The sequence below is a fragment of the Bubalus bubalis genome, chromosome 21, assembly GCF_019923935.1.
Source record: "Bubalus bubalis isolate 160015118507 breed Murrah chromosome 21, NDDB_SH_1, whole genome shotgun sequence".
Lineage (NCBI taxonomy): Eukaryota > Metazoa > Chordata > Mammalia > Artiodactyla > Bovidae > Bubalus > Bubalus bubalis.
The window spans coordinates 31,019,547-31,035,000 of record NC_059177.1 but is presented as its reverse complement, the minus strand read 5'-3'; the positions used below and the strand labels follow the sequence as shown (position 1 = coordinate 31,035,000).

At 39.3% G+C, this 15,454-nt stretch overlaps 1 long non-coding RNA gene across 3 annotated transcripts in view; it reads left to right on the top strand.

The window, feature by feature from the left end:
- LOC112581125 overlaps positions 1–15,454 on the top strand; it is a 470,843-nt gene that overhangs the window by 94,820 nt on the left and 360,569 nt on the right. Inside the window, exons 3-4 of one of the 3 annotated variants that reach the window (XR_006547410.2) lie at positions 390–490; positions 3,955–4,177. The exons of the other annotated variants lie outside the window; for them this stretch is intronic. This is a non-coding gene — a long non-coding RNA (uncharacterized LOC112581125). Of the gene's footprint in view, positions 1–389; positions 491–3,954; positions 4,178–15,454 lie in introns of those variants that run through there. 3 annotated transcript variants of the gene reach the window in all.

The window sequence follows — 15,454 nt, the reverse complement described above, 5'->3', positions numbered from 1 at the left end:
GAAATTCTTTTTTTCCTCTCATCTGGGTGGGCATACTTTTTGTGGAAAGCAGTTGCTACAAATTCAAAAAGAATGATGGGTTTGGGCCAACCTATGTGTCTTCTTTTTGGCAATTCTGAGATTAAGCCCACATATTTTTATTGAGTACAAATACTGAGAATTATAAGCAGCTAGCCACATAGGCTTATAGCACTGACTGATCACTTGACATTGGTGTTATAATGATTGGAAATGTGGTTGGAGCAGTCCAGGAATTCGCTAATTAATTTGCACTGTCTGGTATCATATGTATTACTGACTTACATCAAGACACAGTATAGAGATGAACTTTCATTGCATTTAGATGGAGGGTTCATTTTAAACGCTCCAGGTTCTCTATATTTCCACAGGTAAAGCCTCTGAAATTAGGAACAGTGAGTCAGAGTATCTCTGGTTGTCAGATGGACCTTGGGAAGACAGGCCTCTCCACCAGAACAGAGGTGGGGTTCAGGTAACGTATAGACTGGTAGGATTTGATGCTATCTGCCTAGGGCCTACTGTTACGAACACTTAAGTGGCATATCTTCCGAATCAAGCTAATTCAGTAAATTTGAGTGTTTCCTATGGGACTGACCCCACTGGAGTGCTGAGAGGGTGTATGGCAGGAAAGCCAAGCACTCAGTGGGGGACCAGCACGCTGCCTCGAGTATCCGCCCCCCCCCCCCCCCACTTGGTACTACCAGTCAGTTCTTTGTGATGCTTTCTGTTCTCAGCACAAGTGTGGTTGCCACGTAGAAGACTTGTCCTGTGTTTGCAGATGACAAGGCTGCTCACCCCTGCTTTCCTCAGGGGCACCCGGCTCTCACAATTGTGATATTATTCATTGGATAGTTTGTCGCTTGCTCATTGACTGTTATCACTTCCTCTGCTACAATTTCCTAGGTTTCAACCCCCATTCTGAGCACCTGGGACAGAGGGAGTAATCAATAAATATCAAGGAAGGGAAGGAATGAAGGAGAAGGTGGGGGAAGGGCGAAAGGAATACAGTCAGGGGGGTCGCTAGGATTCATTTCAGTGTCTAGGCAGCAAATGATTGTATCTTGTGGTACCTTACTGGGAAGAAAAAGACTTCCCGAAATCTTTCCTTCACAAATTTCATAAATTTCTGTCCACAGTATGACTCAGTATACTCCATATCTATTTATATTCTGCTTAAAGATGCCAAAACTCCTCTTGCTAAGATAACAAATGCACTTCTTAGGAGAAATATCTCTATTATGCTTTTTACCACATCTTTTTATTTGTTAAAATAATGTACGGTCATGTAAAATATTTGGGGAATACCTAAACATGAAAAGATGAAAGTTTAAATAACCCATAAACCTACTACCCAGAAAGTTATTTTTAATACACGGCATGTTTTTTCCAGGTTTTTTTTCCCCCATGCCTGTGTCATATTCCTAGTTGAGATGGTACAGTGTATATGCAATTACTTATTTTTATATTTTCTACTTAAGGTATGACATAATTTTCCCATGTCAATAATTACTTAATCAGGCTTCTCTTATTTGATGTTAGTATTATTTCCATTTTTCTCACTATTATAAATAATGCCATAGTGAACCTATTTTTCTGTGGTAATATAAAATATGATAAAAATATTTCCAACAAATTTAGGCTCCTATTGTTATGGGCACACATTAAGTAGAAGTGAAGATACATTCCTCAACTTTCAATTTTCCTGGGAAAGAAATGAAATGTCAATAGAAGAACTTAATAACCAAAACTGGAAAAATTTGGCCTAATGTAACACGTGTTTTCTGAAGTGTAAAACACTTGCTTTTGATCTCTTCTAATGCTCTTAACTGTATAATTTGATTTAAACAACAGTGAAATTCAATACTTAGTTATAAGCAGTCTTGGTGTCTGATTTAAAGATTCAACTTTATTTTCATTTTGATTGTTTTTTCTGTTTTAGCTGAGGTTTCTGGTGAGGAATAGCTAGAGAAGCACAAACGGGAAATGTCACTTTTTTCCCATAATATAGAAACAATCTCCTACAGTAGTCTCCCTGAAAGAATTTTTTCAGGAGTCCTCTAGTTCATCTGTCTTCCTCCAGTAAGACATGACACTTAAACATCATATTCTCAAAAGGCAATTTTTTTTTCTCTTGCAAATCGCTGCCATTTGATTCTGTAGCCTGAATGGGTAAGCCATTCAGGCTACAGATGAAGATTATTGAGTAAGTTAGGGGTTCATAAATGGTGTGAAAACATGTTTGAAATGCACAAACCAGAAAGCTCATGTCTCAAATGGAGATTGAAGTTAGAGCAAAAATCTTCCCAGCACTGCTAACATTTTTGACCCCAGCTGGTCAAATATAACAAGAATTTGCCTGTGGAGTTCATGGAGAATAAAATATGAATAGTTTATATTATATTAAGGTACCGTAGATGTATTTCCCTGATCCCAGCTCTCATGTGCGACACAGCTGTGTCACAGAGACAGGTACAAATAAACCTAGGTTATGCGTGTGTATGACTGACTTGTTCTATTTATTTGAGTGGTCTTTGGGGCCCCTAAACTCTTCGGAAGCTCCAGCATCCTGCTTTTACTTACAGCTAGTGTTTCCCTAGGCCATGAGGAGCTGGCTGTTGCTTGTCCTTGAAATTTGTCTAGTTTCTAAGAAAGCACAATTTTAGAGAATGCCACAGAATCAACATCTCCGTGATTATAGGGAAAACAGATTTGAAAAGCAGCCAAAGTTCACCTGGCTTTGTAAGTCTCTTAAGTATTAATATTTCTTCATAAAAGCTCAGTTAAATTAAAAAAAAAAAGTCCCATCCTTGTGCCCATCTCCATTTCATGTGTAACAGGAGAAACAAAAGGGAGTTTTGTGGGAGATGTTTTCTTTCATTAATAATGACATTTTTCTCCCCTCGTGGTCATTCCTGAAAACTTGAACGTTAATTATTTATACCCTTAACCACAAACTTTTTGCTTTTAGTGGCAGTAATGAATTTTCAATTCGACATCACGCATAAAGCGTAGAGGCCACACACGAAAAAAGCAACCGAATCATCAGTCCTACTCAGTTTCCCAAATACCTCTGCCACCTAATTAGTTTTTCATTAATATGTGGAATCTTTTATAAAGATGAGAAACGTCTTTTCCTCTGTAGAGTTAGATGTTGATTGCCGAAGGTCATTTTCCCAACGAATCCCACACGTGAGGGGGAAACAATTTGTCTTTGTGTCAGAGGGAACCCCTGGAACAACTTGGGGTGAGGCGGAAGAATGGCCGCACGTGTTTGCCTGAAGTCTTACCTGGAGACACGGCTGGGCTTCTGTCACGCGGCTTCAGCTGTATAAATACGCTGTGCCATCTGCGCATGGCAGGGGAATTGAGCCGGTAGAAGCTCAAGGCCTGTGTCAGTGTTTTCACAGAAGGACTGTTTATGAACAGATGTTCGGCAGTGTTTTTCAGAGAAAATGGACTCTGGAGAGAGAAAATGTCTATCAATTACTGAGGTATTCTGTTTAACAGCAATTTTTAACCTTGAGAACGAGACTGTGGAAGTTCTCAGGAAAGTGTTTGCAATGATGACCACTTTCTTTGTCCCAAGTCAGACTCACCTCAGAGTCCTAGACACACTACCCAGGCTGACGGTGAGGTCTCTTAGTCTGGGGAGATGGTGTTCTCATGGAAACAGGATAGACCCGATGTGAGGATGTTTTCCAGGTTGGAAAACCTTTCAGTGTATGCCCAGACTACTGTCATCTTTCATTTTTTCTTTCCTGATAGAAAAAATAAATAAATAAAGAGGATGGAATGACCATTGAGGTTTTCTTTTTCCCAAGTCTTCTCAACATCTTCCCTGCTTTTGTAAGAAGACGTTTAAATTGTTTGATATGTTAATTATGCCCTGGATAGTCAAGCTTTCAGAGATCTACAAAATAAATTTATTTTCTCTAGTGTGCTTCCTGGATTAACTCTAAGAACAATACCATGAGAGAAGGGTTCACAGTACTTCAGACGCAGTGTGTCAGAGATGGAATTATCTCCTACAGCAACACCAAAAGCATGGAGGCTCCTCTGTGACCTGTTGACAGACACCATGTTTTGCATAATATATATATTTTCATTTTCCCTTAGCTTTCTTATTATTTATTCAATAAATCCTTTTTTCTTGCTGACAGCAGTTGTATTTATAAAGCTAAATCCAACACAGCAAAATGTTCATCACTTTATAAACTAAATGCTAATGTTTTATTTATGTGCAATGAAGAGAGAAAAAAAGAACTGAATTGATGTTTACCTAACAAGCAGCACAAAAGTGCAGTACCATAATAGTGGAGTTCATAAGCATTCTGGCTTGTAATTTTGGGTGTCAACATTTGAATTGCAGAAAGAGTTTATGCAGACATAGCACGTACACAAGTGCAGTTTAGATCCACATCTATAAAAATAACATCTGTTTAAGCATACATTACATTTAAAAATAACTGTACAGTGATCAGCTGGTTAAGTACAGTTAACCAGATGTCGTTTTAAAGGGCCAGATGGAACTATGAAACTAAGATTGAAAAATTAAAAAATACTGTGAAAGGTCAAACCAATTAAGCAACCTGTTTTGTTGGCATGTGACAGTTAAAAAGTAAGTTCAACTACTTAAGGAGGGAGCAACATGAAGATGGACCAGTTAAAACAAAGTCCTGCTTCTCTGAAGACAAAGTAAAATAATCTGAATGGAAAACTGCTCACTTACTGGAATCTGAAGAAACTTAGCTCCGTGTCAGCAAGAGTGACTTTTCCGTGATATGATTCAGAAGCATCTCAGCTGTCTTTTAAGTATGTGTTTTCTAACAAAAATTTAAGTTCTGTTTCAAAGTCACAGGATCCAATTAAATTGTCCAAAGCACAAGCTGTAACCTAGGTAAGCATTTCCATGGTCAGTGAGATTCAGTAAACTTGTTGGAATATGCCTTAACTAATAAATCTGAGCCTTAAGAGTGGACAACATGATACCTTTAGAGAAAAATCAAATCAATTTTTTTTTCTTGTCCTGGATATCACACACAAGGAAAAAATGAGGCAGATATTTATGGAGTATCTGTAATGAGGCAGGTTCTGTTACAGACAGGCTCACATCTATCAGAGGTCACACGTGGAGGCTCCTTGGGCTTATGAGGCCTGCAGATGTGTTTTGTTTGGCTTGCACAGTGCTTTAAATTTGACTTAATTGCCAACAACTAAAAATTGGAAGGTTTCAATATAAAAAGTCCCGATTTCCAGCTTCCCGGAAAATCTGGCGATACCGGGTCTCTATTTTTCCCATTGCAGAAATTGGCTGGAGCTGAATAAAACAGCTGACCCTTTTAGAGGGACAGAAAGCCTTGGGATTATTACAGGCTCCGCCAGTCCCTTGGAATCTGAGACCCCCAGTTTCCTTGCATTTTCTTATACCCAGCCCACTTGACTCATTTATTTTACCTGCCCAGTTCCTGTTTGAGTTTTCAAATGTAGTAGTCATCGCCTCCTTCCGTTCCCGCAAGCTACCTTATAAAGTGAATATTGTTTTGTTCCAACTATTTTACAGGGAACTGGGGACAAGATAATCATGGTGACACCCTGGAGTCATACAGTTGGTATAACTGACTTCAGATTTCTCTCTTGATTCTAATGTTCTTATTAAAATATCATCAGTCTTCATAATTTTTATCCTTGATTCTTCATTTGGTAGAAGGCACCATTCATTTGAAATGAAATAAATTGGCCTGTTAGGATATAGTTGAACCTACACAACAGACAATTTAGACATGGTTGCTATCTGCAGATAGTGACTGGTTGTTTAGGAATGAAAATATCAAAAGTCATGTCAAAGGGCACAGGCATGTCAGTACGATTCCATCTTCTCCCCTGTATTCAGTAGTTCTTTTGCCTTTGCCCACCTGGGGGATTGGAGATAAGAAGGAATGTGAGGATACATTTGAGCTGAGTGGGGAAAAACTATAGCCAAGAAGGGAGAATATGGTGGCCTGTGTCATACTGTATGTTTTTAATTGGTAAATTGATCAGGACTCTCCTTTTTTTCCCCTTCTTGGCAATATAAGCTTCCTCTTGAAAGGAATTTCCAATTATACTTCCTCGTTCAGCATTGACCTTTCTTACATTTCTTCTACAGTAGATTAATAGCAAAAGAACTAATATCTGCTCAGTGCTCTTTATTTTCTATCTAATCATTTTCAAATCGCAAGCCTCATTATTTGTCTTTGGCTCTTGCTACTTCCATAAATTTTAAAAGAAAACTTCCATATATGTATTTTTTTCATTAAGGAAAAGAGAGGAATCATTGCAGAGGTATGCCACTGAACCAGAAGAATGTCAAATATGTCTTTGTATAAGCATTCAATTGTACAGTTGAAAAGCAAGGTAGCTGTCAGAGCAGGTTGGAGTCACTGCGATCTTATTAAATACAGTTACCATTTTCCTGAAGGTGTGGTGTCTTACATGGGAGAGAGAATAAAGGACAGATTTTAAGGGAAAGACAAGTGATAAGGACTGTAAACTCCTCCACCCAGAAAATAAGATTTGGAAAAAAGTTTGATAGAATAAATAGTCCAGTGTCTTTTTTTTTAACCTCCAGAAAACCTAACAGGACGCACTCAAGATATTGACAGTTTGGTAAGAACCAGTGTTATTGGATGTAGTTCAAATGCAACAGACATACCCCAGAAGACATTGTGCACCCCGTATTTTAAATATCATGAGTCAATGATATTGCATGTTGGTGGTGCGTGTCTTGGGGTCGCTGCTGGGAAAAACTGACTCAGAAAGCATCCAGGAGTAGCAGTTTCTTACCATGAAAGAAAGAAAAAGAGTGTGTTAGAGAAAAGAGAAGAAATACAAAGGGGCAGTTGGAAAGAGGAGCAGAAAATCTGCAACAAAACTTCTCCAATACCCAGGGCCTCCTCTTGTGAATCCATTCCCTCCCCCAGTTAAATTAACTGTTAAAAGAACCAAACCAAAGCTGCCGCTACTGAGCCAACAATAACTGGAGAAGTTTGAGCAGATGGCTCCACCTCTCCATCTGATGACAGCGCATGCATAACCTCCCCTCTGCTCAGTCCTGCAGCAAGAGGACAGACAAGTACAAGGCTGCTGATCCAGAGAGGAGGCAGGGAGAGCCACAGGTCAGGTTTCAAAGCTCAGGCTGCATTGAGAAGCCTATTAATGTGTCTGTTGCCCACTCAGTTTTCTGATTTGGGGGAATGCCCTAGAAGCAAACTATCTCTCATGTAAACTCATCGTTTGCTGATACACTATCAACATGAATATATTACTGGTGGAGAGTTCTTCTGTTTCAGGTGGAAACATAGATCACACACACACACACACACATGTTCTTTTTTTTTGGCTGTTCCGCACAACATACAAAATCTTAGTTCCCTAACCAGGGATTAAACCTGTACCCATACAGTGAATGCACGGACTCATAACCACTAGACTGCCAGGCATGTCCCACATCATACATTCTTTAAGCTGTATAAAGTGAAATCTGGCAGAGGAGGAAACATCCACATGTCTTAAACGTCATGAACCATCTGTTGTTCCAGTTATTTGTGATGTCTTTCCTATGAAAGGATGCAAAGTGAATCATATATGAAGGGGAAGTACAGTCTTCTGATTGAATATGATTGGGGCACTAGTTAAAACTACCATTGCCTTTCCCACCTCATGCAATGTAAGTGACACACACCTGCTATACTGGGGTGGGAGAGATAGCCAGTAGGATGGTGACGCTGGATTTGGCATAGCCAAAGATTTTGATTAGGGTGACCCAAAGTCATGGGTGAGTCCTTGATCTCACCTGGCATGTTGAGTACCGTTATGTTCCAGTGATTTAGCAAACGGTAACATCTGGCAATCAACTTAAATTATGTCTCCTATTAGGAAGATAAAGAAGATTTTCAAACAGAAAAGAATCATAAGAGAAAGGTACGATACTGGGAACTTCCCTGGCAGTCCAGTGGTTATGACTTCACGCTTCCAGTGCGGGGAATGCAGGTTCCATTCTTGGTCGGGGAACTAAGATCTCACATGCCCTGCAGCCAAAATAAAAAGTAGGTGCTTGTATTAGAAAAAGAGGATATAGAGGGTGGTTGAGAGAAGGTTCTGAAAATAGGACATCTCAAGATGTAAGTAAATCAAGCCTGGTACAAAGTCAGCAACAACATGAGAAAGGAAATCAATGGCAACGTCCTCTTGCTTCATGTCACGGCAGGGCTCAAAAGGACTGTTGGGGGCTAGAGCTGAAGGGAGGTTGAAGGGGATGCCCTTTCTAAACTGAATGACCTTAATAGCTCCAGCCAGTGTGTCTGATATCACAAGACCCTCTGCTTCCTCATAAGATGGAATCTAGGCTATTTTATGGAATCTCCTGAATTTTAACTGTTGCAAACTAATTCTCCATCATTTTTAAATTAAGCGCTGGGCAGACAACAGGTTCATCTGCATGTTAAATGCATCTTGGAGGCTTCAAGTTTGGAACTTCTGATTACATTTAGGATATTTATCTCTAGATGTATGTATAAAAATATAAGAAAACACAGCCCTGAATTTGCCAATAAAAGGACAGAGGGTCAAGCCTCAGCTTTGGATACTAGTGGCTACATGTCCTTTGACAAGACGAGAGCTTCTGCCTCCCCATCTGTGAAAGGAGAAGTGACCAGTGTGTTACACTGTCAGGGAGACTTAAAGATTCCCCGCCCCAAGCTTGGCAATGTCAGGTATCCTTTTATTTTTAAGGTCTTATATTCTACAATTAGAACAAGACATTGAAAAATAAATAACCCTAGGAAGGATAATAAAGCAAGTTAAATACTCCCTGGAGAAGGCAATGGCACCCCACTCCAGTACTCGTGCTTGAAAAATCCCATGGACGGAGAAGCCTGGTGGGCTTCAGTCCATGGGATCGCGAAGAGTCGGAAACGACTAAGCAACTTCACTTTCACTTTTCACTCTCATGCATTGGAGAAGGAGATGGCAACCCACTCCAGTGTTCTTGCCTGGAGAATCCCAGGGACAGCGGAGCCTAGTGGGCTGCCGTCTATGGGGTCGCGCAGAGTCGGACACGACTGAAGCGACTTAGCAGCAGCAGAGTTGCAAATAGCTAACAAAAATCTTAAAAGTGGTTTCAGTAAGAAAAAGAGATGGAATCACAGCTGAAGGTGAAAGACTGTGACACCAGGGGATACAAAAGGGGCCTTCAAATCAAACCAAACTTAGCTTCACAAGGGACCTTAAAGCTCTGTCCCCTTAAGTGATATACAGAATACAATTTCCCTGTAAATCTATGTTCTAGGAAAACAACCATTTGCAAGCTAAGTGAATATTGTGATTGTGGGACTTTTCAGAACCTTTGATTTTGCTTATGAAGTGAAGCATTGGTTGTTCAATTGTGTCTGACTCTTTGGGACCCCATGGACTATAGCCCACCAGGCCCCTCTGTCCATGGAATTCTCCAGGCAATATTAGAGTGGGTTGCCATTCCCTTTTCCAGGGAATCCTCCCAATCCAGGGATTGAACCTGGTTTCCCCCAAGTTGCAGGCAGATTCTTTACCATCTGAGCCACCAGGGAAACCCTAATGTGAACATAAATAAGGAGCATTCTGTGTGCAGTATTTTCAAACCTTTGACCACAAAACATTTGTTCTTTCTTTTTAAGTGACTAGCAGCTCATAGTACATATCTCCAGGAAATTTGCTCTATAGTAAGGAGCTTGTAGTGTCTTTATTCATATTTAGCCTCATTTTGAAGCTATTTTCTTTCTCTTTGGATTTCTACTGTTTTTTTTTTTTTTTTCGGTATGTTGGACAAAAGAAGGCATGTGTTAAATATTTTGGTTTTGTTCTTTCCAAGTATCAATATCAGTATAAACTTCCCAAGTTCAAAATCTTCATAGTCATGTCGCTTAAGTCGAAGTAAAAAATGCCTTTATTTTTATGGTTTTCTAAGTCTATTTTACCAAGTGTACACTTACTGGATTAAAGATATTAATAATATTTGTCAAAATAATAATTTATACCTAAGCCATGAGCTGGGGCTTTAAACACATTGCTTTTACCAGGCTTCCCACAAATTAAGAAAGGATTCATGAATTTAGACTTAATATAAATTTGAATTACTTCAAAAAAAATACATCCCTATTATTTTTCACCGTTGGTTTTAATACAGAGCCAGTTCCTGGTCACAAGATAGTACAATAAATATTTTAAAATTCGGACATCTCACACTGAAGTGAATGTGGTCTTCAGATCTGATTTTAAACTTGTCACTGATGAACATCTTAATATGCTAGTAAAATTACATACTATGATCATAATTTTGTTTGGCATTCCTAAAGCTACATCTGTCTTAATTCTTTTTCCCCTTTAATTTTACTGATCTTCAATTAGTAAAAACCAAGTAAAACAATTTTGAGAAATAGGGTCAGATTGTTTTCACCTATCTTACAGCTTTTAATACAGTTTTCAGTTTCAGTGTCTCAGTGGTTTTTACTCTAATTGTTTAATTTTATTTTCTGTGTATGCACATAATTACATTATTCATTAATCCACAAGTTCATCCTTTTATGTTCCCTTATTTATTTTGCAAATGTGAGTGAGGCTTTCCAATTTTTTAAAATTGACTCTGTGAGGGATGTGTTTGAAAGGAATTTTGTTAGAGTAACTTGTTTAGCTTTCTATTTGTTTGATTTACCAGACTCCCCTCTCCAGTAAAAGAGCAGCCGAACTTATGTGGGCTTTTTATGAGGTCTAGTGTCATTGTGATCCTTTTCTTTCAATCATAATTTTTTCTGTAGACATGAAAGATTTTGGCAGAACACGCTGAACAGAGAGCTCCCTGTGAAACACGGGTAGCTTTTTCAAAACCTAAAACAGTAAGAGCGCCCTGAGAATAGAACAAAGAAATTAAAACGCAGATATGCCACAGTTGTCTCGTGCAGCAGTTAGAAATTTAATTATTTTATCTCGTAGAATAATGTGCCCTTCAGAAATCATTTTGGACTAGATGTTTCAAACCAATGATCTGTAGTTAATTATCTTTAATAACTGTTGCACATTATGGTTAGATCTATGTTTTTGCTAAACCAATTAATAATATCTTCATTAGTGTAAAGACAAGGTAGCAGGATCCGTTCATTTTTCACATTGAAAGAGTAGATATTTTAAACACTGTAATTTACTTTAGCCATACATTCCCGATGATATGACTAATTAATGAAACTTCAAAGACATAACTTTCCAAAAGCTACTTATTTTAAAGTCATTGTTGAACACTGAATAACGTTAGGTTGCGGGCGTTGCTGACACCCTAACTAGCCATGGCCTAGAATTGACTGAAGTGTTAGTTGCTCAGTTGTGTCTAACTCTTTGTGACCCCATGGACTATAGCCCACCAGGCCCTTCTGTCCATGGGATTCTCCAGGCAAGAATCCTGGAGTGATTACTATTCCCTTCTTCAGAGGATTTTCTGACCCAAGGATCAAACCCAGGTCTCCTGCATTGCAGGCAGATTCTTTACTGTCTGAACTACCAGGGTAGCCCTTAAAATGGACTAAATTCATTTAAACTACCAAACCATTTACTTTAATATTCATTGTCTTCTTCCTTTTTTCTTAAAAAAAAAACACACACACACAACAAAACTCTCTTTTAAAGACCTGTTGATTACAAAAGAAAGGTATAAAGTGGATGGCCTGACTTTTTCTTTAGTGCTTGTAGCAAGCATGAGACTGAAATATTTTCTTCCTAGTTAACAATGCTGTTGGGCACTATGGGCTTTCTGCTGATGGTAGAGAGAGGGGGCTGCTGGCAGTGCTGCTGGTGAAACCCCTCTCGGGTGACCTTTCCCTCCCCTTTGAAGTCCTGTTTATATTCACAGAAGGGGCCACACTGCAGGGAAGTGTTCTCCAGCCCTAGTTCACTAAGGTCAGCCCTTTGAACTGACCTTGCAGGTGTGAAGTCTTTTCAGAGACACAGCCCATTTAGATCAGTTATTGAGACGGCTGGGGCCAAATTCTGGCTTTCACTATCTTGTCTGGCTACCTGCAGTCAGATTTGGGGGATTGGTGGCCGATACTGCAGGTAATTTGTTTGGGTTGCCTTAGGGCATTTCAGTCCCACAGCTATTTCAAAGTAGAAAACCTGATTTTGAAATACTATTTAGCACTTAAATGTTAATACACTTAAAAGGGCCTGGTAGGAAGGCATTTAGGGGGAGAATCTAAGACAGTCAAACCTTTATTTATTTATACCTCCACATTGTTTTAAAAAAATGTTCTAGATAACTTAAATACGTTCATGAGAAATAAAGAGAAAAACTGGGCAAAAGAATGAAAGAAACAACGAATGTGTGAGTGAATTCTAGGTTTTTTAGGCTGTTGGATGCACATTCAGTGACATCTGCAAAGAACAGAGATGGGCCTGAATCTAGTCTCGCCATTCCTAGTGGCCACAGCAAAAAGAGAATTGCATCCTGGAAATCTAACTCACTGGAAAACTGGGAAGTTGTATGTTTTTGTTTTTGTTTTTGTTTTTTTTTCTGTATAATCTGGCCCAGTGTGTTTGATTTCTTGTTGATGATTTGAAAAATAGAATGATTGAATTAAAAAGAACATTTCTGTCCTTCTGGGTTATATATTCTTCTTCTGTCTCGTGCTGGGGACATAAATGTTCTCTCATAATTACATATAATGAGAGACATAGAATTCTTAAAAGGTAAAAGTAGAAAATTAGTCATTCAAAATTTTGCATGTCATATGACTAAAATCTTAAGGGGCTGTAATATGGGATATGGGGGGCATGATTAAAAGAAGATAATTTAGTGGAACTAATTCAAATGCTGGAAGATAGTTGGCTTTGGTTCTGACTTCCTCCAAAAGAGCTTTGTTCTTAAAAGTGGGGCAATAACCAGGCTACTTAGCCACTAGGAAAAAAAGCACATAAAGCACAAAACTGCCCAATTCCATAAAAACTTGGTTGAAATCAGTTGTCAGGATGAATCTGCTGATTGTTGATCATGTGATGGAAGGCATTAAGGCAGGGATCTTTGCCATCTTGAAGCAAGTAAGAAGAAAGAAATAGAGTTTCACACCAAGAATGAAAGTTTTATGGCTGTCATCTCTACACATCTTGAAAACCATTCCCTGTACAGCAACTTGACGGACCGTGTAAAATCCAGATCTATTCACGTCACACACACACACACACACTCCCCAATTAAGATTTAGCAGCAGCTTCTCATTGCCTGTAAGATAAAGTTCGCATACTTGGCCTTAATTTCAAGATCCTGCAGGATCTGTCACCACTTTAAGGTCACTGTTGGTACAAACACCCTTGTAGGTATTTTGCTCTGGTCTTTGAATCCTGCCTTTAATCCTGCTCTCTCTCAACTTAAACTTGACCCAAATAACTGTTACTCATCTATCTTTTTTTAAAATTGAGGTATGCAATATTGATTTATAATACTTAGTAGTGTGTATCCGTTAATGCCATAGCCCTAATTTGTCCCTCCGCATGCTTCTCTCTCATTTTGATAACTATAGGTTTATTTCCATATCTGTGAATTTGTTTCTGTTTAGCATGAGCTTTCATTTGTATTGTTTTTTAGATTCCACATATAAGTGACATCATTCCATGTTTGTCTTTATCTGACTTATGTCACTAAGCATGATAGTCTCTAGGCCCATTCATATTGCTACAAATGGCAGAATTTCATTTTTTATGGGTGAAGAATATTCCAGTATGTGTGTGTCTATGTGTGATCTCACATCTTCTTAATCCAGTTTTCTGCATCTGCTCTCAACTTAAAAGCCATTTCCTCATGGACATCTTCTCCGACTACTTGCCCCGTAGACTGTTGTTGCTGTTGCTAAGTCACTTCAGTCGTGTCTGACTCTGTGTGACCCCATAGATGGCAGCCCACCAGGCTCCGCCGTCCCTGGGATTCTCCAGGCAAGAACACTGGAGTGGGTTGCCATTTCCTTCGCCAATGCATGAAACTGAAAAGTGAAAGGGAAGTCACTCAGTCATATCTGACTCTTAGCGACCCCATGGACTGCAGCCTACCAGGCTCCTCTGTCCATGGGATTTTCCAGGAAAGAGTATTGGAGTGGGGTGCCATCGCCTTCTCCAACCCCGTAGACTAGTTATATACAATTTTCATATGTTTTCACAGTGCTATTTACTAATTAGTTTCTCCTTTCTTTTTAAAAATACTCCTCTAACTTGTAATTATTCCCTTACCCTCTCCTGACTTAAATTCTGTGAGGATACCTATTGTGTTGTTTTCCTCATCTGCAGATCCCTAAAACAATACCTGGCAAATAATTCAGTTCAGTTCAGTTGCTTAGTCGTGTCCGACTCTTTGCGACCCCATGAACCGTAGCATACCAGACCTCCCTGTCCATCACCAACTCCTGGAATCCACCCAAACCCATGTCCATTGTGTCAGTGATGCCATCCAACTATCTCATCCTCTGTCATCCCCTTCTCCTCCTGCCCCCAATCCCTCCCATAGTCAGGGTCTTTTCAGATGAGTCAGCTCTTCGCATCAGGTGGCCAAAGTATTGGCACTTCAGCTTCAACATCAGTCCTTCCAATGAACACCCAGGACTGATCTCATTTAGGATGGACTGGTTGGATCTTCTTGCAGTCCAAGGGACTGTCAAGAGTCTTCTCCAACACCACAGTTCAAAAGCATCGACTCTTCATCATTCAGCTTTGTTTATAGTCCAACTCTCACATCCATACATGACTACTGGAAAAAACATAGCCTTGACTAGACAGACCTTTGCTGACAAAGGAATGTCTCTGCTTTTTAATATGCTGTCTAGGTTGGTCATAACTTTCCTTCCAAGGAGTAAGCATCTTTTAATTTCATGGCTGCAAGCACCATCTGCAGTGATTTTGGAGCCCAGAAAAATAAAGTCAGCCACTGTTTCCACTGTTTCCCCATCTATTTGCCTTGAAGTGATGAGACTGGATGCCATGATCTTAGTTTTCTGATGTTGAGCTTTAAGCCAACTTTTTCATTCTCCTCTTTCAGTTTCATCAGGAGGCTCTTTAGTTCTTCTTCACTTAAATAGTAGGACTCAATAAACATTCAGCAAATGAACGGATATCCTGCCCGAAGTGTCAAAAATGTAGGGATTCCATCTAGTAAGATACATTGAATTGAGGTACATCATGAAGTTTAGTTCAGTTGACTTAATTTATGGGCTTTGGATAAGATAATGTACATGTTACTGTCTTAGGAATAAAAATAAACTATGGCCTGACTTTCAGTACATTACTATAATCCCAGCTAATCAAGGTACATCATCCATCTGAACATTCCACACCAATTCTCCACAAGCTAAAAACTGCAAATGGGAAAACTTCCCTACATTACTAAATGAGAAATCATGGT